The sequence below is a fragment of the Pelodiscus sinensis genome, chromosome 5 (genome assembly GCF_049634645.1).
Source record: "Pelodiscus sinensis isolate JC-2024 chromosome 5, ASM4963464v1, whole genome shotgun sequence".
Taxonomy (NCBI): Eukaryota; Metazoa; Chordata; order Testudines; family Trionychidae; genus Pelodiscus; species Pelodiscus sinensis.
Genome location: NC_134715.1, coordinates 15,665,091 through 15,690,429, shown reverse-complemented (window position 1 = coordinate 15,690,429; position 25,339 = coordinate 15,665,091). Strand labels below are relative to the sequence as shown.

General features: G+C 45.1%; 2 protein-coding genes across 3 annotated transcripts in view; both read left to right on the top strand.

Annotated features, from left to right (window-relative positions):
- The window catches only part of GPRIN3 (GPRIN family member 3), a 98,576-nt gene that overhangs the window by 23,968 nt on the left and 49,269 nt on the right, over positions 1-25,339 (top strand). The window lies entirely within an intron of this gene.
- The window catches only part of FAM13A (family with sequence similarity 13 member A), a 335,143-nt gene continuing 314,664 nt past the window's right edge, over positions 4,861-25,339 (top strand). The window contains exon 1 of the mRNA XM_075929587.1: positions 4,861-4,990. The gene's annotated coding sequence lies outside the window, so the exon portion shown is untranslated. The remainder of the gene's footprint in view (positions 4,991-25,339) is intronic.

Sequence of the window (25,339 nt, the reverse complement as noted above, 5' to 3'; positions counted from 1 at the left end):
AGTGTGGCCAGGTTTTTAGCCAATTCCCCATGAGCGCCGGTTCTTGCATACCCCACTCTGCTGCCTCTGATAAAGAGGCAGCAATGTGTGGGGCAGGTGGCTCCACAGAGCCATCATATGCAGAGAGCTGGTTTAAAAGCTGGCTCCGAGCGCAGACTGGCTCCCGCCTGCCCCCTTTCCCCGCACTGCTGCCTCTCATACAGAGGCAGCAGCATGGGAGAGGACAGGCAGTTCTGCGGTGCCTGTGCTCATAGGGAGTTGGCTTTTAAGCCAGCTCCCCCTAAGCACCAGGTCCCATCTACCACCACCACCACCCCACTGCCTCTGTGGGAGGTAGCAAGAGGGGGACAGGTGGCTCCACGGAGCTAGAACACGCAGAGTGACTACTTAAAAGCCAGCTCACTGTGTGTCTCAGCTGCACCTGCCCCTCTGCCTTGCTGCTGCCTCTGATATCAGAGGCAGCAGCACATGCAGAGGAGGGCAGGTGACTCCATGGGAGTCAATACACACATGGAGCCAGCTTGAAAGCCAATCTTATGCTTGTACCAGTTTCTGCCTGCGCCCCTCGCCCTCCATCCTGCTGCTTCTCTATCTTTTAAGTTTGCTCCCCCTGAACACCAGTTTCCGTCTGCCCCCAGTACTGCTGTCTCTGGGAGACAGCGGTGGGTGGGCAAACCGGCTTAAAATCCAGTTCCCCATGGGCACCGGCTCCCACCTTGTCCTCCTTTGCTGCCTGTGATATAGCATATACTCATGCTTCTGTAAACTCAGCTCCAATTAATCTGATTAAGTGGGTTTTACCCACAAAGCTTATGACTTAATTAATAAATCTGTTAGTCTCTAAGGTGCCACAAGATTCCTTGTTGATTAGCTGGGGAATTCACAGTGAAGGCAGGGAACTTTTCAATCTGGAAAACTGCCAATGAGGGAGATAGATGCAATTGTACAGCTAAAACATGATTCAGCAACCAAGAGCCTAAAAGTGGTTGACCTGAGTGGACAACACGAGGGGAGGAGTTCACATGGGCAGTAGCCCTGAACTGTGACACTTTTCTTATTCAACATCTTATATTACCTTCAAAAAACATTCTAGTCACTCTTTTGTAACAATGCACTATTATATGTATTGGTCTCAATGGTGATTCCTTATTTGCATGCTCTGGGTCTAACTGATCACCATGCATGGGCTGAGGAAGGAATTTTTCCCCAGGTCAGACTGGCACTGATGTTAGAGGGATTCTGCTTCCTTGCTTTCCTCTGAAGCATGTGGGTGCAGGTCACTAGCCAGGATTAAATGGGCATCTCATTCATTTCCCTGTGTATTTGCACAGTGCCCAGAGCAAAAAGGGACCTCAGGAGCAACATGTAGGGGACAAAACTCGGTGAGCTGGAGGGGAAAGGGCATGTGTCCCCTCAAGCTTCCCTACACATCACCCCTGACGGTCCCTGTTTGCAGGAAATAGACAGAATTTCATACTAGTAGGAAGAGCAAAATAAATACCATCTAAAATGTTTAGACAATTTTAAGCCCAGCTTTGAAGTACAGAGGGTATACCCGGAGGCTTGTCATTACTACAGAATGCATGCAAATGTCAGAATGTTCAAAGTGGAGACCAGATTTGTATATGAAAGTCACAGTACGAGTTGTACCGGTATGCACATACACATTTACCACAATTTGAGAAGTAAATTTTGTAACTCTGCTAGCAAGTGGCTTTTTGCAGCCATGCTTTCCTAATTTGCACAAGCAGCCCTGGTAAATAATTATTAATTTTATATGTATGAGTCTCCCTCTTCCCCAAAGAAGAAAGTAAGGTGGGTGCACCTCGGTGCATTGCACGGGTAAGGGACCGGCTAGCTGCGAGTTGGGTTCTGATGTTGCTGGAGTCACCACAGCACACCCAGGCTCTAATCCCGTTACTCAGACAGCAAGGCAGTTCAGTTCTCAGCTGGCCCTGGTGCTCGGATGACTAGGCAGCACAGTGCCCCTATACCTCCCTGCTCTGACTCCTGAACTTGCTTACACCCTCCAAACCCCGGCCTGAGCCTCCTCACCCCTCTGCCCTGCACCCCCATAACCTAACCTCCTGCCCTGACTCCTGCACCTCCCACAACCCAGCCCCTTGCCCTGAGCCCCCCACATTCCATACCATACTGAAATGTCTTTTAGGTACCTTCCTATCCCAACTAGGATAGTCAACAGCATAGAGGCAGCAAGGGGTGTGTGTGAAGAAGTGGGTACTGAAAAGCGACAGCACCACATGGAGGCCGGGGTCAGCTGCTCTGTGCGGCGCTGCCACTTTGAATGCCGTGGGGAGTCCAGTGTCAGGCTCCTCATGGCCTTTCAAAGAAGCAGTGCCACGTGGAGCCCAGGGCCAGCTGGGGAGTCCCCGGCTGATCCCGGGCTCCACCTACCATTTCAAAGCAGAAGCACCGCGCGGAACCTGGGATCAGCTGAGGAGTTCCCACTGGTCCCAAGCGGCATGTCAGCTTTGAAATGGACAAGAGTCCTCAACGGGGGCTTTTGTGCTTTTCGAAGCAGAAGCGCCGGCATGGAGCCCGGAGTCAGTGGGACGTCTCGCTGGCCCTGGACTCCAAGTGGCATTCCAACCTTGAAATACACAAAAGCCCTTACTGGGGTTCTTGCACATTACAAAGGCGGAATGCAGAAGTGCTTATCAACAGTTGAGTAATTGATGGAAATTCCATCGACTACTCGACCAGCAAATTAATTGCTAGTTAACATCCCTAATCCCAACCCCCTCAATGCCATGAGCCATTCCCGGCGGTGGAGGGTGGGGGTGGTGGTAGAGGGCATGTGCAATACAACAGTACCTGTAAGAAGAAATTTAAGTTATTTTCATCCCACAAAAAAATTGTGGCCGCCTTGTCAGGGGGTGTGAGGAAGTCACTGGGCCCTGCACCCCCATCCGCAGTCAGATGTGACTCTCAGCCAGATAGTAGAACAGAAGGTTTATTCATTCCCAGGGGTGCAGTGTAGCATAGGCTTGTTGTTACAGGAACAAGGAGCAGTCAGTGCAATCCATCTTGGGGATAGGGCTCTGTGCCCTGTTTCCCCCCCCTTTCCTGCTCTATCCCTCCTCTCTCCTCCTAAAACCAGCTGAGAGAGAGACTCATCTCCCCAGGCCCTAGTCCCCTACCTGGAGTCAGCTCCGCCTACCTCTTTGTTCCCTTTCCAGGGCCAAAGGTGCTTCTGCTGTCACCTGGTTCTCAGGGCATGAGAGACTGCACATTCTTCCACAGTGAGTCATGGCCAGCCTCCCCCGCCTCGTCTAGATAGTATTGCCACGCCCAGGGAAACTGAGGCATGCACAAACACATAGTGCTATTACAGAACAGCACTGGACAGCAGAATCACATACAACACCACAAGGCAAACAGAGCGAATATAGAGTGAATGCAGTTCCCGCTTTGTTGCACTCCTATACCCACCTGTATCTAGAATACATACAGATCATTTCTTGTTATAAGCTCGAGAGAATTGATACTGCTCAGACATAACAGTTGATGCAAAGTAGCCAAGATGCATGCCTGGGCATAGCACCCTCAGCAGCCCCTCTACAGTTGCTGCTTTGGGCAGCTCCATGATCTGACATTTCCTGCCAGGGAAGGTGTCACTAATCCATCCCCCACAGACATACACTGGGTGCATCCTGAAGCTTTCCTTCCTATGGGTGGGAAAAGCAATCGGGACAGATGGCAGGAGGGGGACCCCTGGGTGCCCAAGTGGAGCTGGCTGGCATGTCCTGGGGCAAACAGGCTGAGGGAGAGAACCTGGATAGCCACAGGGAAGCAAGACCTCCAAACACTTGCACCTCCCTTGAATTACCCGCCTGCCCAAAGGATAGTGGCAGCAATTGGGGAGTAGCAAGACAGGGTGGAAATGGAAAACAAGAGGCCTCGGCCACCTTCCCAGATAGAAAGCAGAGGTGGGGGCAGCTGGGTTAAAAAGTCCCTGTCCCTGGGACAGATGGCAGACATGGGGGGGGGGGGGGGAGGCGGCACAAAGGCTTGGTCCCTACCCTGGGAGGAGGGCAGATGGCAAGCATGTTGGACAGATGGGTCAGTTCCTGTCCCTGTGGGAAAAGGGGCAGAGAGCAGGGATTTTTTAATTGGATGGAGTGAAACGGTGGGGGAGATAACTAAGGAAGAAGGGGCAAATCAGGTGCCAAACAAAATAAAAGTGGAGGTGCAAAGGCACATAAGAAAGGGGGAGGGCAACAGAGGGGAGGGCAGGCAACAAGGAAGGGCCAGCTGCAAGAAAGGGGGCGGGTCAGCCAGACACTTCCAGTGGAAGGAGAACAGGTGTCCATGTGTGCAGAGAGCAGGGATGGCAGGGGGCCAGTGTGGCTCTATCCCTGTCTCCAAGAGGAGGGGGGTGGCTGGCTTGGGGAGGCTCAGTCCCTGCTCCCGGGGGAGAGGGTGGAAGGGCTCAGCTCCTGTGGCAATTGGTGGGGGGCAGAGGTGCTCAATCCCATCCATGGGGGAAGGAGGGGCTGGGCGGTGTGGGGTCAGGCCCCATCCCCAGGGACGAGGGGGCAGACAGTAGGGGGGAGGTGGCGGTGGATGGCCGAGGTGGGGGCAGTACCTGTTCCCGGCGGGCGGGGGAGTCACTATGTCTGGGGGGGGGGGCAGAGAGGCTCAGCCCCGGCCCTGGCCACGGGAGGCGCGCGTGCAGCAGGGAGAGCAGCTGCTGCTGCTGCTGCCCGGGCCCCTGCCCCGCGCTCTCGGCTCGGGCTGCCTGGCGGCTCCGCGACGCGCCGCCCAGCACCTGCAGCCCGGCCCGCCCCCTGGCTGGCTCCCGGGCGGGGCTCGCACTTCCCCGCGCGGCTCCGCGTCCAGCTGTTCGTGCCTGGCGGGAGCGGAGCGGGCCCCGCGGAGGCGCTGCCTTTGCTGCGCCGAGGATGAATGTCTTGGCAAGGTCGTTTCTGCCTCCGCAGCGGCTTCCCGCCCGCCGCCGGCCTTGAAGGTAAGGGGGGGGGGAGCCCCCGGTGCCTTTCCCCTGCCCGTGGGCCCGGGCCAGTCCTGCTTCGCTGCAGCGCGGCGTCTTTGCGGCGGAGGGGGCGAGCCCCCTTGTCCCTGGAGGCGAACTCGGACCGCCGCAAATCGCCCCCCAAGCACTGTCATTGCAGCGTCTGGGAACGGGGCTGGCAAATAGGGCGAATAGAAATGCCCCCTCCCCCCCCCCCCATGCTTTGCTGCCTGCGCAGGGACCCGCAGCAACACCTGTCTGGGGAAGGGGAGTAGGGCAGAGCCAGCCGGGGGATGCGTGTGTGGCCTGTCGCTGCAGCCCAAGGTTGTCGCTGTGAATTAAGAGGCTGAAGTGTGGGGGGCCGCGGGGGAGGGTGACCAGTGCAGCGAGATGGGCGAACGCAGTCTAGGAAGGGCTGGAGCCTCGTCTCTGTCCTAATGCAGCACGGGGGAAGAGCTCAGGCCCGTCCAAAACACCTGAAAATGGTTTGCTAAAAGCTAATATGGCTTTGGGGTTACTCCCCTCTGCAAGGAGTCTGGCTCCTGGGCGCCGCTGGAAGAAATGTTTACAACAGCAGGAAGATAAACGGAACCGATGGGATGCAGGCCCAGATGCATAACCTATTTTCACACCTAGACAGGGGAGAGAGAATTGTTGCACATTTTACATTGCATTTTCTCAGATGCCAGCCTGTGGTCAAACCGCTTACTACATGTCTGTACTACTGTCTGGCACATTCAGTTAGAACTGCTAGGCAATACTGTGATAAAAACAATGAAAACATAAGTAGGCAAACCCTTCACTGAAGTCACCAAAGCCCTAATTTTGCCTCTTAATTATTGTAAGAGGGCAGATTTGTCTTCGTGGTGACTACATTGCGAGTTTTGCCTGGGTAAGGAGTGCATCAATAGGTCTAACCTATTTTTTTCCAGTCATAAATGCTGCATTTTTTTTCTTAACAGCTAGCGTTTGTAATGGTCATCTCTCCATAGTATAGGTGGGGAAAAGACCCATCTGGGTTTTGAAAAGATAATTGCTCGGTTTATTATTTCTGAATTATTTTGTATTTGCATTTACTTCTGTGGTTTGTCTCTGGGAAGATGTTATGGTTTTTAGTTTTCATAATGAAAATAATAAACAGAATAATCACGTTAAAGAAAGAGAAGGGGAACAGTGTGCTATATTTCTGTCTGCAAAAGACAGGAGTTTTAATGGTAAAAATGAGTTTATAGTTTTACTGCAGTGTTGCTTTGCTATCCAGTAATGGAAAGAAATTAAGCTAGCAACAGCACTGTTGCATAGTGCAAGTACTTGCCCAGACACAAGTGATGGGAAACAAAACACTCCATGTGTGTTTACCATGATAAACATCTTTTTGCAGTTTCATTTGTTTCAAAATCCTTGATTTTTTGCATAGATTTTTGTTTTTAAAGGAAGGATTTAGTGGAATAAAAGTGAAGTGGATGACAGAATGAGGTTTCACTGCATGCATCCTAAAAGAGAATAGAAAAAAGCCAGTGAGCTATATTGTATCTCCGTCCCAATCTTTGTCCATTGGGACATACATCTCCATGAATGAAAATACATATATTACCCTGTCTTTCCTAAACTAGAGGTCCTCAACCTTTGAATTCAGTGGCAGCATGCTGAGAGCTGGCTGGTTATGTGATGTTAGTTATCTTTATTTCCAGCTGCTAAAATGAATCAATAGAAATTAAAATTGCATTAAATACTTTCCTAGTGTTACTTTTTTCCTGTAAGCTGGTGTTGCAGTTGCCAGTAGTTGTACAGTGATTGCCAGAAGAAATGAGGGTTGTCTATGAAGGAATGGGAGGACAATTCCTCTAATAAGATGTGGTCCATAGATAAAAAATATTGAGGATCCTCGCGTTGAGCATTACTGCAGTTCTATACTTCATGGTTTGTAAATCTTCTGAAACTCTGCTCCTGCTTCCACTGAAGCCAATGACAAAACTCCAGTTGACCTGAAAATCACAGATTGATGTTTTACACAGTATGGGAGTCACAGTAGTTCACAAGTGAATCTGCATTTTTTATCCCACCTTTTTGTTTTTGTTTGTCCTGCTTTTTTCAGGAAGGATAACTAGCTCTGCCAATGGATTTCACAGCTCTTAAATCCCAGAAGGATCATTATGATAATCTAGTGTAACATCCTGCATAACACAAGTTGTGGAATATTTCCCAGGGATTCGAGCATCTAGCCCAACAATTCATGGTTCTGCTAAGTATACCTCTTAGATAGGTATCTGGCTTGATTTAAAGACCGGGAGTAATAGAGAGTTTACCACATTCCTTGAAAATGTGCATCAGTGGTTAATTACCCTCACTCTTACAAATGTATGTATTCTTTCCAGTTTGGAATTTTCTGATTTCAACTTCCAGCCATTGGATCTTGTAATGCTAGCCATCTGGTATCAGATATTTTCTCTCTTGACATTTGCTTATAGACAGTAATTAAATTGCCCCTTAACTGCCTCCTTAAGCTAAACAGATCAAGCTCTAAGGTACATTTTCCAGAAAACACATGTTTTGTAGCTGTTCTTGGAACTCCTACCTTTTCCCAGTCTCCTTTATAAAATATGAGTACTAACGCTGTACTTTGTATTCCACCAGTGATCTCACAGATGATAACACTTCTCTGGTTCAGCTCAATATTTACCTGTTTTTTCTTTCAAAGATTCCAGTAAGTCTTTTTTTCCACAGCAACACAGTGGGAGCTCCACCTTCAGTTGGTTATCAACAACAACCCCTATGTCCTTTTCAGAGTCTCTGCTTTCCAGAATAGTCTCCTAGACTTGCATTCATTCTACCTAAATGCATAGCTTTGCATTTGGCAGTATTAAAGCAATTTGTTCTCCCCCTGACATTGCTTCATTCATTGGGGGGGATCTGTAATTCAGTAATAAAAGGGCACCACTGTTTCCTTCTCCTGAAGTCAGCTAGGCTTCGTCTACACTGCAGGGTTTTTGTGCAAGAAGCCTTTTGCGGAAGAGTTCTTCCGCTAAAAATTCTTGCACAAAATCGCATCCAGACCTCAAAGCGCATCACAAAAGTGATATGCTCTTGCGCAAGAGAGCATCCACATTGCATGGATACTATTGCGCAAGAAAGCTCTGGTGGCCATTTGGCCATCAGAGCACCTGTGCTTTTTTTGGAGTGTCCAAACTTGCCTTATTGTGCAAGAACTCTTGCGCAAAAAGGAGTTATTCCTCGTGGGGAGAGGAATAACTGTACTGCCAAAAGCCTTCTCTTCTGCCGATTTACTTGAGCAAAAGCACACTTGAGGTGTGGACGCTCCACCAGTTTTTGCGCAAAAACAGCTGTTTTTTCAGGCATAAGGACATGTAGCTCTGTTTAAAAAAAAAAAAGACTCTTATAATTTTGCTGGCATTTAGAAAAAAGAATTCTCTTTGCTCTCTCTCATAAAATTACAATTCCAATACATATGTTGTAAATCTGTCAAATTATTACAGAATTAATCCTGATTTATAGCACTGATAAACAGTAATAGAATACCATATATATGCCATACCATTTATATATTGCTGGATGTTTTATTTTTAAATATATTGATTTCAGTGACAACACAGGACTCAGATTTTTTTTAGTGATTTAAATTGTCATTTAAATCTATGATTTAAATCCGTCCGCCCTGAAAAAGATTGCACTGCAGTACTTGTATGAGGTGAATAGAAAAATACTATTTCTTTTGTTTTTACATCACAAATATTTGTAATAAAATAAATATAAAGTGAGAAGACTAACTGTAGCTAGCTTAGAGAACATTTAATTTTGGCGTAAGTCCCATTGAACTCATTAGCATTTCTGTTTTTTGAGAAAACAAGTATAAAATGGGTTTCCCTTGGGAAAGCTGAGTTATGCTGAAGTGAAATAGGGAATAGATTTATGGCATCACCATTATGGTCTGTGGCCATGAAGTTACAAAATAAGGGGCATGTATTATGTAATATAAAATAAGAAAAAGATGGTGGCAACTGGCAACTCTAGATTTCTCTTACTGCTGCTTTCTATTTTATATTCTTGAGTAATATAGATTCTAAACCTAGTTATCTATTTAAACAAGCCATAAGCTAAACTTATTTTTCTAGCAACATCCAACAGAGCAAACAGCGTGGGAATGTATTTGTCAAATCGTACATTAAAAGGCATAGAGAGACTTTTATAGAATGATGCAATGCAAAGTGAATGATTTACATTACTAACCAATTGATCTGCTTGTCTGTGTCTTCATCCACATCGTTTTCTCCTAAAAAGCGGTTTTCCTTATGATGTTTCACTCTTGAAACTAGGCCCTGCCTCATATTCTTGCACTGCTGACACTTGACACATTTTTCCTTTTTTACCCTGGGATTGAATTTCTTCAAAATGTTCCCAGATAGGGTGTCTCTTATGCCAGGACCGTTTTTCTGTGGCAAAAGTGACTATAGGAAACTGCATGCAAGCTGAATAATTTCCTCCTTTTTTCTTTTGAGTCTACTCCATTGTTCCTTTATATGCTGTCTCCGTCCCTTCCTATATATTTTCTCTGTCTTTTATTTCATAATTCCTCTACTATGCTTGGCCAAGATCCACCACCACATAAGCACAAAACAAAAACAATAACAGTCCTATGCAGTTTGTGTCTTTCTTGGTATGTGTTACTTTTAGTCTGCTAAAAAACAGAAATTGAAAGCCCAGGACTTTCAGTAAGCAAGAGCTAATGGTTAGGCTGGACAGACTAGAGCCATTAATTAATTTTTATGAGACTGTAAAGGTATGTATAGCATGTTTGTGACAAGATTTAATTAACTGTTACATGAGAAATTTAGTATTTTATTTAATTTTTTTCTAGAAAAAAATCATTGATTTGTATCCACTCTGATCTGTTTATGAATAAAGTTGAACTTACAAATGGAAAATAACTGACAAAAATAACTGCATTCAAAATTAAAATAATCTAAACCTTTAGAGACTATATGTCCACTTAGTTCTATTTCTTGTTCAGCCAGTCACTCAGACAATTTTTTTTTTTTTTTTTTAGTTTGATGCTTTTTTGTTGTTGGGTATTTTGGTTGTTTGTTTCTTTTAGATAATGCTGCCTGTTTATTGTTTATAGAAGCAACACTCCCCCATTCTTTGTGAAAATTGGCTTATGAATATACATCACTCAAAGATGCTTTATGCAAAACAGGTCACGTAACATCCGTTTTACGGTTACAGTCTGCTGACTCTGTATATCCTATATTTGTGCATGTATCATTCTTGTCTGTGAAGCTACAAATACAAGGTGTGAATCTGTTTATAATTCTAAATGTGTTAATGAGGATTGATACTGGTGCCCAGGAAACTTTGACTCAATGATCAAATCAACCTGTGAATAGCCTTGTTTGTTTCCTAAAAGCCCAAATGATGGTTGGTCCTAGAAAGACATGTGACTGTACCAGCTGGTATTGGAATCCATTTTGAGCCTATTATTTTTCCATGGGAGTGGGATATGCCAAACAGACTGTCTCCCCAGAGCAGGAAACTTTTATTTAAACAATGGGAAACTATCAGTCTTTTGTCTTCAGCTGGCCTTTGAAACTTGCTGGCCCACTCAAGGAGGATACAGAAGAACTTTGAAGAAGCTGTAGACTCAAGTCAGAGTAAAAGATCAACTCTGATTTGAAGCTTTTACATGAAATAAGAACAGCTTTTAATTCTGACTCTAAACATGTAACACGTTTGTTAGTGAATTAGAATTAGTTATGAATTTTCTGTTCATTTTAATTGGATGGGTGACTTAGATCTGACTGTTTTCACTTGCAGCCATTTAAATCCTGCTTTTTTTTTTTTTTTTAAACTGTCAGGTACAGTGTAACATTAGTGTTATCTGCAGGGATGTCATAGTATAACCATACATATGATTAACCGATAAGCCTGGACTTATTGGTTACCATGAACGGACGCACAGGCTCCCATCCCACTCCTGGGGAACCTTCTGCCACCCTGCACTGTGGGCTCGGTATCAGAGCAGGACAGAAGCTGGTATGTGGTACAGAGGCAGCAGTGCAGAGTGGCAGCCAGCTCCCCGGGAGCAGGGCAGCTGGAGGGAGCCAGTATGCACCAGGAACTGGCTTAAAAGCCAACTCCCAGTGCACATCAGCTTCCGGGGAGCTGGCTGCCACCCTACACTGAAATTATCAGTAGTTACATGGTTACTCAATTACTCGCTTTTTAACATCCCTAGTTATCTGGGGGAAGCAGCCATTGTGCATATCTCTCATTGATAAAGTGGATGGGCATCCTTATAGGCTTTCTCTGGGTAAAACTTTCATACAAAGATGGATTTTATTTGGGGATTTGATCCCTTTTTGTGGGTGATTTCCTGGGTACTGAGCCCTTATAGCTTAGCACTCTTGGAACTGAACTTGTTTAGTGTCTGTGCTGCTCTGCGGTGTATGTGTGGGAGCATAACCCCAATTCTGTGCCTTGGCTGGGGGATAGCAGAAGATCTAGCCCATCAGGACAGGATGGTGGGGAGCCCCAAGGAACAGGGAGCTGGCTGTCAATAGCACGATCAGTACACTAGAGGGACAATCCAAGGGGACTTCAGTGATTGCACTCGGTCACAACTAGGGAAGGCTAGGGATCTGAGTTAGATGCTATCAACAGAATGTTGGCTCTGAGTCCGATGCCATCAGCAGAATGTTAATTTTCTTTTTTGGTGGTTTAGCTTCTATAGTTTCTGCATCAGACTTTTAAGACTTTTCAAACATGTCCCATGCCCTGTTCCTCTCAGATTTTTGGAAGGCATTTCAGAATCTTAAACCTTGGGTCGAGTGCTGTAGCAATCTTTAGAAATCTCACATTATCTTCTTTTTGTTTTGTCAAATCTGCTGTGAAAGTGTTCAAACGAACAACATGTGCTGGGTCAACATCTCAAACAGCTATCACATGAAATATATGGCAGAACTCAGGTAAAACAGAACAGAAGGCGTACTGTTCTCCCCCAAATAATTCAGTCAAAATTCTTTTTTCTAACGAGCATCATCAGCATGGAAGCCTGTCTCCTGGAAAGTTGGTTGAAGCATGGAGGAGCATATGAATGTTTAGTATACATAACATGTAAATATCTTGTGCGGCAGGCTGTAAAAGGGCACGTGAATGCCTGTTCTCAATTTCTGGTGACATTGTAAATAAGACAGCAGCAGCATTATCTCCCATAAATGTAAACAAACTTGTTTGTCTGAGTGACTGGCTGGGCAAGTAGTAGAACTTAGTGGACTTCTAGGCCGGGGTAGCCAACCTGATGCAGATGAAGAGCCAAAATAGTGGTGGATACAGCACAAAGAGCCGAGAGAAATAAGTTGTCGAGCAACAAACAAACAAAAAAATGCTGCCCCCTTCAGAGCTGCGTGTGGCCCAAGCAGGCTTCCATCAGCCGCAGCGTCAGATCTCACTGCACCAAGCGGGAAGATGTTGAGCAAAAAACAACAACCCCAAATTCTGCCCTTTTAAGAGCCACATCTCACTGAGCCAAGCAGTGCCCTGCTCAGACAAGGAAAAAAGGTCAGAGCAGGGGACTGTGAGAAGAGCCACGGGTGTGGGAGCCGCAATTTTGCCTTTGAAGAGCTGCGTACGGCTCGCAAGCTGTGCGTTGGCCACCCCTGTTCTAGGCTATACATATTTACATTATATGGAGAAAGTGAATAAGGAAAAGTTCTTTAGTTGGTCCCATAACATAAGAACTAGAGGTCACCAAATGAAATTAATAGCTAGCAGGTTTTAAACTAACAAGTTTTTCTTCATGCAGCACACAGTCAACCTGTGGAACTCGTTGCCAGAAGATGTTGTGAATACCAGAACTTTAACAGGGTTCAAAAAAGAACTAGATAAATTCATGGAGATTAGTTCCATCAATACTTATTAGCCAAGATGGGTAGGAATGGTGTCCCTAGCCTCTGTTTGTCAGAGGCTTGAAATGGATGACAGGAGAGGGATCACTAGATGATTACCTGTTCTGTTCACTTCCTCTGGGACATCTGTCATTGGCCACTGTTGGAAGACAGGATACTGGCCTAGATGCCCCCATATAGCTATTCTTATATTCTTACTGTTTTGTTTTTTAATATAGTTATGTAGCAAGATTGACATTTATAAGTTGCCCTTTCTTGAGAGAGATTGCACTATGGTGCTCGTGTGAGGTAAACTAAAAAAACAATTTTGCTTGTTTTTACAGTGCAAATATTTGCAATAATAATAAAAAGTGAACCCTGTATACTTTGTATTCTGTATTGTAATTGAAATCAGTATGTTTTAAAATACAGAAAACCATCCAAAATATATTTAATAAAATTCAATTAGTATTCTGTTATTTAACAATGCGATTACAACTGTGATTAATCACAATTAATATTTAATATACACTAGGTATGTAAGCGAGTAATTGAGTAAGCCTAGCTTATCAGGTAGTTGAGTCAACTACTCACATTTCCCTCCCACCCCTTACTGCCTCTGCCCTGCAGATAGGGGCTTCTGGACCCGGTGCGAGCCAGGACCAACCCTCGTGCCGGGTCTGAGACCTACCTCCACTGTGGCTCTGCATTTTAAATGTAGTAAGAGCCGGCGGGCAGGGTGTGTTCGCAATGCATTCACAATGACCTGTGTTGTTAAGTGGTTGTTTTTGCATCAGTTTGGGCTTTATTTGGGATGTGTGGCCTAATTCTTCTATATAATGAGTTGCGTGCCAGAAGTTCATGTATGTATGTATAAATGGACAGCACTAAGTCTGATGTGATAGAATTCAGCTTTCTGGCACAGAGAAGTGGGAATTTTTTAATACAGGCTCTTTGAGCAACCAGTGGCATTTAGCAGCCTAACCGGACTGAAGTGATGTGGACTTTCTTAACAATCTGAGGATAGACACCTTCAAACACGAGGGGCATTACAGAATAGGCAAGTCCTTAAAGCCAAAAGTGCTTCGTTTCCCTCACCTCAGTGTTGCTTGTGCTCAGCTTCAGCTGCCTGCTCTTCATCCTAGTATATCAGTTAGGCCAAGAGAAAACTGGGAGATGGTGATGTAAAGAGATGCAGAGATGTGTGTTGTCCATGTATTCCTATCCCGGTCACTTCATACTGGCATTGAATAATGTGTAGGAGAGAACTGAGCCTTGTAGGACTTCATGGGTAAAAGCTTTGGGGATGGAGAAACAGATGCCCCAATCTGAATGGAAAGAGTCTGTACTTACACAGTGATTTATGCTGTGGAAAAGTTCTGCAGGACAGAACTATGCTGCTTCTTTGGCAACAGAAAATCAGGATTTCTCTGCCTTCTTCACAGCACATGCGTAGGATTATAGGAATTCCTTCTATCTGAGTCTGTATCCCTATGCTATCCCAATATATTTACTGTATTCACTAGGTAGGTAGGATCGGTAAACATTTCCAATATAAACTTGTGTTTTCAACTATTTGCAAGTTAAGTCTAAAAACACATTCTAGGTTGCCATCTGTTATCCTATCTAAATATTTATACAATACTCATCACAATAGTGGGAGTAATATTTCTTTGTGACTTAAAGAATATCAGTTACAATTATGTTACATGCACACGCACGTCTACCCATTTTCTCTCCTCTTTCTTTTTTCAGTGCTTCATTTGCCAACATTAAAGACCCAGACCTGTACTTACTCATACAAGTCTTCCCATTCAGGATACCTTAGAAGCAGGTAGATTATATTAGTACAAGTTTGAGGTGTAAAACCTTGCAAATCCTACCTGAAAAATAAAATAAAAGCTAAAGGGAGCAACCAATCATTAGTATTAAGGATCATAAACTACTTGTGGGTTTTCTCACTGACACAAAAGACAGAAGCAGGCTGATACTTTCAGAATTTACAGATACAGAATGAGAGTGAAACTAGAGAGGATAAAATAGATAGGAACCTAGCATGAATTTTTTCTGATGAGTTGCAAATAATTGAAGTCAGTCTGAAACCAATTGTGTTCTTTTATTTTTGTTTTATGACCATCTGCTCTCTGGACCAGTTACTGTTCCACTGCGAATACCCACATAATCATTGAAAGAGGGAGAGAGCCTAACTCAGTAGTTAAATCCCCCCACCTATTGTTCCAGTCCTCTTGTTACTCATTCACCGTGGAGCAGAAGAGGGGGGGATCCACATAGGCTGTTATTTAGAGTCCTGTCCCGAGAGGTGGGAGACCTCTGTTCAAATCCCTTTTTCCCGCTCTGGCAGTGAGCAGGGAGAATTGACGGGTCTCTCACATCTCTGGCTAATGCTGTAACCATTGAGCTAAAAGCTCTGATGTGGGCTACCTTCTCCTCAATCCAGATTTTGAATGGGATCTGTTCCTGTATGCACGATCAAAGGTGTCCTACCAGACTGCTCCACGTTCTCCCTCTCCCTACCCTGAGGCTTAGGCAGGAGATAGGTGTCCATACACCCACAGTGAGCTGCAGTGTGCATGCCCGAGGGTATAAAACCTAGGCATGTTGGGAGCTTTTACAGTGACAGGTTATGCACCTGAGAGGTGAGATGGCAGCTGCTAAAGAGTTCTGTAGATCACAGTGGTGCCACATCCCCAGGGCAGCAGTTTGGCAATTGAGGTTCCTGTGTTGCTTTGTGGCTCACACTTCACCTTCTTACAAGGGATTTCATGACAGAACAAGGCATAGAAGAATAGCAGTAAAGGGTGTTTTACTGAAATACAACTACTCCTGATACTTTCTGAATCAAAGGAAATTAAACTATCCCTCTCCCCAGAAAGAGACTGCTTCACATAGTGTCGCTGAATAAATGTTTTACATTAGTTTCTAACAAAATAAAACCAGGTGTATGTGTGTGTTTTCCATTCTGTTGTACATGCAGACTTTGAACTCGGAAACTGCTTTGTAGCAACAAAGACATGCACTGATTGATATTTGAATTGTAGTGATTCTGTTACTTATTAAAGTTGAGTAACTCACTTCTTTAGAATTGGTAGCCAAATGTTTGAGTTTGCATATTTGTGACAAATATGAAACAGCAGATATGTGGGTACTTTGCTGTGTAAACATGGAAAAAGTGTAATCCACAACACTCATGATTCCATTCAATATATCAGTTTTAGAAAGAGGGGGTTTGTGGATAAAAGGCAGCACTGCTGAAGAATGGACACATTTATTTGGGTATAATTATTTAATGGAGGGGAAAGAGAGGAAAATGCCAAATATACAACAAATATTGTTCACAATGAATTGTTTCACTGGTTAGGCTATATCTACACTGCAGTGCTATTTCAGGATACCAGAGGTATCCCAGAATAGTTATTCTGTGTCTTCTGAGCGTGCCTGTTATTTTAAATATAATGGGCTTGTTATTCCACTGTCCCTGTAAACCTCATTCCATGAGCAGTAAGGGATGTTTTGGAATAGTGATTTATTTCAAAATAAGTGCTGTGTAGACAGCGACAAATTTCGAAATAAGCTATTTTGAAATTAACTCAAAATAAGCTACAGCACTTGCATAGTTCAAATTGCGTAGCTTATTTCGAGCTATGGGTGCAGTGTAGATGCACTCTTATAGTCTCCATGTGGGGGTACTGTAGCCTATCCTCTTGAAGAGACAGACTTTATGCTTTCATAAGTCTTTTTCACCCTGAACTAATATGATCCTCAGATATAATAAGGTAAATGGTGGGAAACTTAATATTAGCAAAATATCAGATTTCTTTTTCCCAAGTACAGTGAGTAGTTAACATTAAAAAAGACAAAGATTCTGATATTTTAAATAGAATCCAACTGCAGGGCACATTTTTCCAATATGATGTCTATCCTAACTGTAGATAGTAGATCTAGTTACTTTATAGTACAGTGAAAAGAGAGGCAGGGGGTGTTTAGTTCCACTTATTTGGTTTTGCACTCTCCAGGTGATGTCTTTTATCAGACCACAAAGAAGCTACTTAAGGGTGCTAAAAGAGTCCATGTCATTCTGATGACAAAATCATACAAATTCACCTCTTCGAAGTATGAAATACTGAGCTCATGTTTATCTAAGAACCAGCATTTGTTGTCCCTTCCTTTCAGTAAATTAGTGTTGTGGGGAATTTACAGAGATAAGGAGAATCTCAGAGTTATGAACACAGAGTTATTAACTGTCCAAGTTAATCACACCACTCATTTGGAAGCGGAAGTAGGCAAGTGAGGCAGCATCAGAAACCTCACCTCCTTCCCCCAAAACAAAGCAAATACAGTACAGTCTTGTGGTAAATAAACTACTAAAATAAAAGGGAAAATGTGACAAAATAATGAAACTGTTTCTGAGCTCATTTCATTTAAATGTACACTCTTGGACTGAGGTGGAGATGACGTAGGAGACAGACGTGTTGAGAGTCTCCAGGTTAGGTTAAAGGGTAAAAAAACAAGGGTGATGTCATGCCAAGGGTCTACTACAGACCACCAACCCAGGTAGAAGAGGTGGATGCGTCTTTTATTAAACAACTAACAAAATCATCCAAAGCACAGAATTTGGAGGTAATGGGGGACATCAACTATCCAGACTTATGTTGGGAAACCAAGACAGTGGGGCACAGATTCTCCAATAAGTTCTTGGACTGCATTGGAGACATTTTTTTATTTCAGAAGGTTGAGAGCGCTCTTGGGGGGAAGCTGTTCTAGATATGATTTTAACAAGTAGGGAGAAACTGGTTGAGAATTTGAAAGTGGAAGACAGCTTGGGTGAAAGTGACCGTGAAATCATAGGGCTCATGATTCTAAGGAATAGTAGAAGGGAGAACAGCAAAATGTAGACAATGGATTTCAGGAAGGCAGATTTTAGTAAATTCAGAGACCTGGTAGGTAAGGTCCCATTGGAAGCAAGACTAAGAGGGAAAATAACTGAAGAGAGTTGGCAGTTTTTCAAAGGGACATTATTAAGGACCCAAAAGCAAACAATTCCACTGCATAGGAAAGATAAAAAATATGGCAAATGACTGACTTGGCTTAACCACAAGATCTTGCACGATCTAAAAATAAAAAACGAGTCATAAAAAGTGGAAACTAGATCAAATTACAAAGGATGAATATAAGCAAACAATACAGGAATGCAGGGGCGAGATTAGAAAGGCAAAGGCACAAAATGAGCTCAAATTAGCTAGAGAAATAAAGGATAACAAGAAGACTTTCTATAAATATATTAGAAGCAAAAGAAAGACCAAGGACAGGATAGGCCCATTGCTCAGTGAAGAGGGAGAAACAACAACAGGAAATTTAGAAATGGCAGAGGTGCTTAATGACTTCTTTGGTGGCCGGGTGGGGAAGGGGGAAAGAGCTGGGGCTGGCCCGGCCTCAGCCCTGCTCAATGGTTGGGAGGGTGAGTGGGGACTGGCCCAGCGACACCTCGGCTCAGCCCTCCCTAGCATCCTGGGCTGCCTACCTCTAGAGAGAGGGGAGTTGGCAAGCATAGCGAGCAGGGGGCATAGCCCCTTAGCTTTCATAAATAGAAGAGTTTGTTAGGCTGTGCTGCTGTAAATGGAGGTAGCAGCATTCAGAGGTCTGTCTACTAGGAAAAATCCATGTGGGACCAAGGTTATAATAAGACACAAAATGATTGAGCATAAGAATTTATATTCAGAAAATAATTGTTTTTCAATAGGAGACTGAGGTAGCACTAGGAGGAATGGATTGAGGAAGAACATAGGAGTATCACTTTTTAGCAATGGCAGCATTGTCTTGAAGGTGGAAGATAGAAGCTATGAATCAAAGATGGTGGGGGAGGAGGGAGGATGGTGATATGTAGAGCCATACAAATCTGTAAATTTATATCTGTAGGTATAACAGATGTGGATGCGGATATCTGTGGCTTGCTTTCCAGATATGGATGCAGATATGGATACAAATTTTATATCTGTGCAGGGATATAATGATACAACTGCTGTGGTAGAAGCGGAGGATAATTTTAAACTGGAGTCAAGGTTGGAGTCTAAAGGGGAGGTGGTGCCGTTTTGTTAATGGACTAGCCTTCTGTCCCAGAGACCTGGTTTTAAATCTTCTGTAATTCAAAAGTGACAGCTAGGAGGTTTCCTCTTAGTGGGAAATCCCTCCTTTCTTGTTGTCAGGCTGTATAGCATACTCCTTTCAGTGGGAAACAGTAATATTATGTTTTCCCTTTTATTCATGCCCAGATTCCTGAGTGCAAAATTCCCTTAAATTATATTAAAAATTAAGGTGAATGGAATCTTGCCCTGGTTTGTTTCTTTCTACTTTCACTATCTCATTCTTGGTATTATGTATCTCGTTCTCTCCACATCCCCAAGCACTGGTCTGTTCAGCATGTTTGGTAAAACATTTGCCAGCATTAATGGACAGTATACACTTACCTGTAAGAAACCTCTGGCCCCACACTATCTTCTTTCAACCACATCATGTCGTCAGTTTTTGAAAGGGCCAGTTGTTTAATTAGCACTAAGCATTATAGCAGAGCTGTCATAAACAGAGCATTATAACGTATGTAGTTTTACATGCTTTGCTATTTATTCCTTAGAACAGCCAGTCCCACCCCTGAATTCTTCAGGATCTGGTTCCTCACCAGTCTGGGTCCCTCTTAAAAATTGGTTTTCTTTTTTCACTTCCACTCATCCTATCCTGTAAGGGATTAATTATCTCGTATGGCAGAGCTAATCAACGCATGCTGGTGTTGGAGACTTCGTGCACTTGATAAATAGAACTCATCATAGATCTATAGGCTGCTGACTAATTTTATGCATACCACCACCATTGCTTAGTGGAATTAGTATTCACCAACTGTAGTTCATTGCAATGAAATGCCACATATTGCAATATGATTTATATCCATTTCATCACTGCTTCGTTCAGAGAGTTTATGTAGGTAATGATGGAACATTTTCTTGCAGTGTTAAAACAGTTAGAATTAATCAGAAAAGATTGGCAGCTTTTTCACTGTGTTTTGCCTCTGGACCTGGCTGACACGCTGAGCTAAGAAAAACATGGGCTCAGGTCTGAGTTGAGGATAGTTTGACAGGATGGTAGTTTATGGACTTCTAATTCAACTGCTTCTTCTGGCCCAGATAAACGAGCATTAACACAGGGCCTAGGTGACTGGTGCCTCTTAGGGGAGGGGGTGCAAGGGAGGGCCACACAGAGAAACAGGGAGGGGGCATGAGGGAACACCCCATTTAGCAATTAAAACTTTGGCAGGGGCACAGTAGGCAGTGCACCTTCCTGGTGATTTCATGAATTGCATGAGTGAGTGCATCTGAAAAAGTATCTTGTGGATGTGTAAGAGAGAGCTCCAGTCCATGATACCCTGTGTCAATTGTGCTATCCTGAAAGGGAGATTCCGTCTTGGCTTCCTCAATAGATCTGCTTCAACCCAAAAGCTTTGTAATATGATCTAACTTCCTAGCTAAGAAGATAGTACACTTTATGATAATATGTGGTCGTGCCTAGAGGCTTTTTGATCAAGATAAGGACCCGTTACTCTAGGACAGTGGTCTCCAACCTTTTTACACCCAAGATCACTTTTTAAATGTCAGAACAAGCCAAGATCTACCGCCCCATCCATCCCCCAAGACCCCACCCCTTCCTTGAAGCTCTGCCTTCTCTATTCTCCTCCTCTCCATCACTTGCTATCCCCAGCCCCTATACACACTACACTGCCACTTTTTCTCCCCGACTCTTCTGTAGGAAGAGGTTTTTCCAACATTTGGCCTGTCTAGAGTGCACCAAATGTTAGAAAAAACCCTTCTTTCAGAAGTCCCCTTATTCCTCGTGGAACGAGGAATACAGGGGTTACCGAAAAAGCATCTTTTCTCTTCCACTAAAAAAAAGCGGAAGAACAAAAGCGTCCTTTGATGCAAAAGAGTTTTTCCAGGATATATCTGGAATCCCAGAAAAACTCCTGCAGTCTAGCCGTTCCCTCACTGGGTTGAGACAGGATGTGTGGGGCTCTGGGGTGGGAATGAGAGATTTGGGTATGGGAAGGGGTGAGAGGCGCAAGCTCTGGGAGGAAATTTGGATGCAGGAGGAGGTGGAGAAGGGGACACTGGCTTGGAAAGGAGGCTCCAGGCTGGGCAGTGTTGGGGTCAGTTGGAGGGTAGGGGTACTAAGCAAGCCACAGGCTTGTGGATGTGAGGGTGCAGGAATTTGGGTTGGAGTATGTGAGGGGCTCAGGGCAGGTGGGTCGCGTATGATAGGCTCAGATATGGGGTCTGGGGGGGTGCAGGAGTGTTAGGATGCCAATTGGGGGGTTTGTTGGCCAGGCTCCATCATATATATAGTAGCCCAATGTCTGTGACACTGAAATGCTGGCTGTTCCCTCTGGGCAGCGCTGTTGCCTCCCACCGTGGCGCTCAGCTGACTTCTGCACCACTCAGCCGGGCCGCTTCGGGGGAGCAAGCAGATCAAGCAGCTTTTTGGGCTCCTCTGCGGCAGCCCATCTGACCGGTGCAGAAAGCAGCTGAGCACCACGGCGGGAGGTGAAGTGGGGCGGGGCGGTGACATGAGTCATGACAGCACCTCTAAGCTCCGCCCCCTGGCCATGAACAGACCATGGCCAGGGGGAGGACAGGGGAACGAGGGGGAAGAGGGAGGTGGAGAACAACTGGGAGGCTGCAGGATCAGTGCTGGGGTGAAGGGAAACGGTGCAGGGGGGCAGCTGGAGCTCATAGGAAGACACCCAGGAGCAAGCGGTGCAAACAGATGTTTGGGCTCCACACTCCCTACGCAGGAGGAGGAGAAGAGAAAGAGAGAGTGAGAGGCAGGAGGGGGAGAAGAGAAAGAGAGGCAGGAGACGGAGGAGAGCTGAGAGAGAGAGGGGGGGAGGCAGGAGGAGGTGAGAGAGAGACGGAGCAAGAGACCGGAGGCTCAGGAGAGAAGACCGAGATAGAAAGGGAATAGGACGTGGAGGAGAGACCTGAAAATCCTGTTTTATGATGGGCTAATTGGCTAGTTTTTAAATAAAATACTATGTCAAACACAAAAAGTTTCTGTATTGACTTTATTTATGAGAAGGGTGGGGAACCTGTTCTGAGTCAGGGGTCACTGACCCACAGAAAAGTCAGCTGGGGGGCCACACAGATGAGATGCAAAAAAACCCCTCCTCCAAACCCCCCCCCCCGGCTTCTCTAATGTGACCCCAACTGTGCTGGTGGTAACTGGGGACATGGTACTGGGAAAGGGTGCTAGTGGGTGCTGGGGCAGAGGACAGGGTGCCAGTGGGGGCAGAGGACAGGGTGTTGCAGGGGACAGGGAGTCCCCTGCACCTGCCTCCTCCTGGGACTCCTTCCCCCTCTCCCTCGCAGAGCAGGGAAACCCTGGCGCATGCTTCCTCCGGGGATGACTCCCTCCTCCCCTCGCAAAGGAGGGAAGCCGCGGCACGTGCCTCCTCTGGGGACTCCCCCCACACCCCACAAGTTCCTGGCATGCCACAGACCTGGAGTAGGGAGCAGCCAGCGCACTTCCGGAACCCCCGGAAGTGTCGCGCAGCTGCAGGACTTCTGTCCACCCCTCAGGAAGCCGGCACTACCTCCATTGTCGCTGGAGGTAGGTAGTGGGGCTTTTTGGGGGTGGGAGGAAATGGGGGGGGTCCCAAACGCCTTGTGAGCTCTCACTGTCCGAGCCCTCGCGATCGACCTGTCAATCACAATTGATGGGTTGGTGACCACGGCTCTAGGAATAGGATGACAATCATTGTACATATAGATAGCAGTAGATGGTTCCTGTCCTTAAAAGTGCAGAACAAGTTAGGTTTTTTTTAATATGAGACTGACCCAAATCTATGGCTCCAGTCATGTAATTGACTCTACTCATGCCTTGTCTATACTACCATGGGCTATTGACCAAAGTTATGCAACTTCAGCAGCTTTCAGCTATGTAAGTAGGGAAGAGGGAGTTGAGAAGAGGGAGAGGAAGAGAGCAGGAGAGGAGAGGAATGAAGGAGGAAAGGTGTGGACAGAGGATGCCCTAGGCCACTTGAAAGCCCACCTCATGGCCCAACCTTTAGCTGGTGCCTTATTCTGCCTTGCTTCAGCTCCATCCCTGGGGCAGCTGGTGTTGGCTTCCCTGTGCCTATCTGGGTGAGCTTGGGGAGGGACTGGAGCCCATCACCCTGCCTTATTCTGCCTTCCTTCAACAGCAGCCAGCTCCATCCCTGGGGCATCTAGTGTTGGCCTGTCAAGCCACTACCTGAATGGTGTGTGTGTGGTGGGGCTCAAGCCCATGACCCTGAGCTCTGGAGGATGATGGCCTATCCCCTAGGCCACAAGAGGACCCCCCCCAACCTTTAGCTGTTGCCTTATCCTGTCTTCCTAATGCCCTATCCCCTAGTCCACTCTAGGACCCACCCCACCTCTTTACCTTCAGGGTGTCCCTTATCCTGCCTTCTGAATGCACAAGCCAGCTCCATCCCAGGGATAACTGGTGTTGGCTGTCCCGACACTCCTGGGGTGGGCAGAGTAGGACAGAACTCGAACCCTCAACCCTGCACTACCCCAGCAAATACCCGGCATCAGTCTCCACAGCAGAGTAGCTGAAATCAACGCACTTAGGTCTGTTTAGTGTGGTATGTTCGCCAAGGTAAGTGGACAGCTGATGATCTTCTGTCAGTTCTGCTTACGCTTCTCATTTTGGTGGAGCACTGGAGTTGACAGGAGCGCCCTTCGTGATCAGTTTACCATGTCCATATTAGATGCCATACATTGACACCCGCTGGATCTATTGTTCCATCCTATCCAGCTCATAGTGCAGACATTCCCTTAGTCACGGGTACATGTGCACACAACTGCTGGCAGGATTGGGGCTTATGTAGATAAGACAGAAGGTGAAAGCTATATTAGAACTGAGGCAGGAGAGAAAGAGAAAAATTGAGTTCATGTAAGAAGGGTACTGGAGAGCCAGGAGTATAGATCCTGATCTTGAGTTTCAATCCAACTCTTGCATTACAACACACCATCCTGTTCTGATGCAGAGCCCCCTACTTACCTGCTAGTTAACAGATGACATATATGTTGCAAGTGCATTGAATTTAGACCTTTGTTTTTAAATGTCTAGTTGCCTGCTAGTAGTGATCTTTAAAAGTGAATTAATTCAGGTCAGTCTGTCCCAACATACATAATTTCTTTATATAAATCATCTGCTATGTCAGTGATGTGGAACTCATGCATCATGATTTGGCAGCCACTGTGTCCAAGTAGCAAAAGCCTGCAGAGCAGTCAGAAGCTACAGAGAACAAATTTCTGTTGAACTTGCTCATAGATCATTGGCTATTAACACCATTGCACACCATATTGATCCTTTTATGTCATCCTGTAAATCAGAGAGGATTTATTATTATTAGCGTTTTCCAAGTAGGTAGTGAAGGATGAAGTCTCTGTGTATATAATTTACAATGGTTTGCATTTCTAAAGGAATAGCAATCTGCCTAATTGAAAGGCTGGAAGAGATGTAGTTCAGGATTATTGTTAGCGATAGTTATGTAGCTGTTTTTTCAAATGTGTGTGGGAGATGGGGGAGAGGAAGGGAAGTAAATGAACCCTTAGTTAATGGGCCCTTCAAATGCCATAGGTGTGGTCAGAAAAAAACAAAACCAAACCACAAAACTCTGAGCATGCAACAGTCAAAACTTTCTCTCTCAAGCATTTGGTCAAAAAGCATCTATAAAGGTGGAAAATGAATTTTGTGAAAATATATTTATAGCTATAGATATCAATTAAATTATATCCTGCTAGATCTGAACCATTTTAATAAATGTCACATCCATCTCTTGGCGAGGCATCAAGGTCATGCATAATGTTAGCTGCTGTTGTGATCCAGAAAACAAATAGGCGTGTGTGTGTGTGTGTGTGGGTGGGTGTGTGTGGGTGTGTGTGTAGGCGTGTGTAGGCGTGTGTGTGTGTGTGTGTGTGTGTGTGTGTGTGTGTGTGTGTTTTCTTAGGAGAATGTCACACAAATATTAGCTGGTATGATCAGCCTCCCAGAGTGCCTGCTAGTAATGAAGATCTTTTGGTTCATCATTTCCAGTGACGCAAATGTGAGAGCAAACAAAGACCTCAATTTATAAAGGAGAAGCCAAAAAATAAAACAAACAACCTGTGTAAGGTTTTACGCAGTCAGTTTTGCTGCTAATCTTTCCTTTGTGCAAAAGGAGTGCTGGTTCAGGTAGGGAACACTAATACTAATCGCTGCTAAGGACTGCATATGGTAAAGTGGTACAGCTAGAGAAGATGACTAACTATAAAAGGGGATTGTAAAAGAAAATAACTTCCTTTCAAATTATGATAGCAAATGTTTATAAGAGCTTATCTAGCATCCATTTATTTTATTTATT